Below are 2,220 nucleotides of genomic sequence, written 5' to 3' on the forward strand. Positions count from 1 at the left end.
CGCGGCTGGGCCTCCGCGACTTCTGGCCTGGGGGGGTCTAAGTGCTTCTTGGATTGCCGCCTTGCACCCGATCCCCCCACCCACCCTTTGATAATTTCTACACAGATTGTGCGCAAATAATTTCTACACAGATTGTGCGCAACATTTGTTAGATTCCCCAGAGCGTCAGCCTTCTCTTTTGGGGGTTCCGTTTCCAGAGCGCTCTTTCCCCTCCACCTGCTCGCTTCCCCATCTCTGCTCCCGTTACTGCTGACCTTTTGGTCTCAGCACCCATGGGAGAGCCTTGACTTTGTGGGGGCTCTGTTACTTCGTTCAGAGGGGCCCGGGGGTAGTTTTGGTTCAAGCTTTAAAGAGCACCTCAGGCTGTGGATAAAGGGTTTTGTGGACCAGCTTGGGAGCTGGAACATTCTTCTGTCGGCAGAGAGTATGGAAACGGGCAAGGCCTGAGCCCGAGTCTGTGCTCACCTTCTCTATGTGTTAGAGAAAGAGCTCCCCTGTGCTCCCCTCTCTGGGTTATGCACCCGAAGCTAACACTTAGCGGGCACTGCCCGTCGAGGGCATCTCTGTCACGCAGTGTCTCTGACCAGACCCTAGAGCGCCTCTTGATGCTGCATTTCCTTGCGCCTCTCACCATAGACCAGGCTCTCCTCACAGAATCTCCAGTTCGTGTCGCATACCCATTCTTTATCTGTGAGGTTGGCTCTTCCCTAAATTTTACTTCTCACCCACAAATTGGTATCCGTGGAGCTCTCACAGTCCTTTGCGGTGACCTAATTAGAGTCCACAATGCGTGTGTTCTCAGCCGAGGTCAAGATGACGACAGATGACGCCGTGTCGTCATCTTGTTTCAGCTCATCCTGGAAGCAGGGGCTTTTTGTGGTCTGTTCCAGGCCACATTTGCTTCCCTCTCCCCTTTGTTAGTGCGTTTTGTTGGTACGTAATTTTATGGTCTAAAGTGCCCCCCGTCCCCACTCATGGGGCTAGTGTGCTGTGGTGTGCCTGACAGATACCAGTTTGGGGTCACCTCCATCCGGGCCTGAGTGACAGTGCTGTTGCCCGTGATTCCATGTGAATAAGCCAACAATTCTGTGGTTAGCAGGCAGGAGACTGTTGGGATCTGCAGGGAGCGCTAGGACGCCTGGGTCTGACAAACTTCTTCTGGAGCTTTGCCCAAGTGTCCCATCTGTCAAAGAGCTGAAGCTGAGCCAGAGCAAGCCACCGAGAGCAACATCCCGTGAGACACTGCACCCACGTCAAACCATGGGCTGAGACCAGCGGAGCCCTGTCGCGTAGCAAAGCCTCTGAGAAGGCCTGCTGGGAAGAGTATGCTCTGTGTTCCCAAGCTTATTTGATCCTGAAACATCTAGCCCCAGTAACTCCCCACAGAACCCACTTTGAGAAAGTTAACCGGGAACAATCACGAGGGCCCCTCTGGATGGAAAGTCAATGGCTCAATGGCTTGGAAGTCAAACCAGAAAAGCAGTAACTCACTTGTACCGTGTCGGTTCTTAGCTGGCTCAGAGCGACCCCAAGGGACAGGGCAGAACTGCCCTGTAGGTTTCCAAGGCTAACTGATGACAGGAGTAGAAAGCCTCATCTTTCTCCCCCAGAGCAGTGAGTCGTTTCAAACTGCTGACCTCTTGGCCTACCATGCCGCCAGAGCTCAAAAACAAACAGACTCATACCATTAGATCTGTTGTGTAATTAAATTGTATTTTTATATAATTCATACATGTGTGTTTATATCATGGTATTTTTAGCAGCCACAGTGACTTTGTTTTGGGGCAGCCAGATCAGTTCAAGGAGGCCCAACTGTCATCGTGGGCCAGTCAGCATTGACCTGTATTGGCCACTGGGCACTTGACAGGGAGAAACAGCCTGTCACTCATGGTTCCTTCCTCAGTCCACGTTCCGGGTCATGAGGATGCGGAGTCAAAGGCCTTGCCTTCTCACTGTCCTGGATTTCATTCCAAGTTACCCTCCAGAACGTTGTACAGTGTGAGATCCCCTGACAGAAGACCAGCAGTGCCCATGTCCCCATCATGCCCCTCATCACCCAGGCTCAGTGTGAGACCTCCGGACAGAAGACCAGCAGTGCCCATGTCCCCATCATGCCCCTCATCAGCCAGGCTCAGTGTGAGACCTCCGGACAGAAGACCAGCAGTGCCCATGTCCCCCATCATGCCCCTCATCACCCAGGCTCAGTGTGAGACCCCCTGA

This window comes from Echinops telfairi, unplaced genomic scaffold (assembly GCF_000313985.2).
Source record: "Echinops telfairi isolate 266 unplaced genomic scaffold, ASM31398v2 ScPeMD7_2291;HRSCAF=2852, whole genome shotgun sequence".
Taxonomy (NCBI): domain Eukaryota; kingdom Metazoa; phylum Chordata; class Mammalia; order Afrosoricida; family Tenrecidae; genus Echinops; species Echinops telfairi.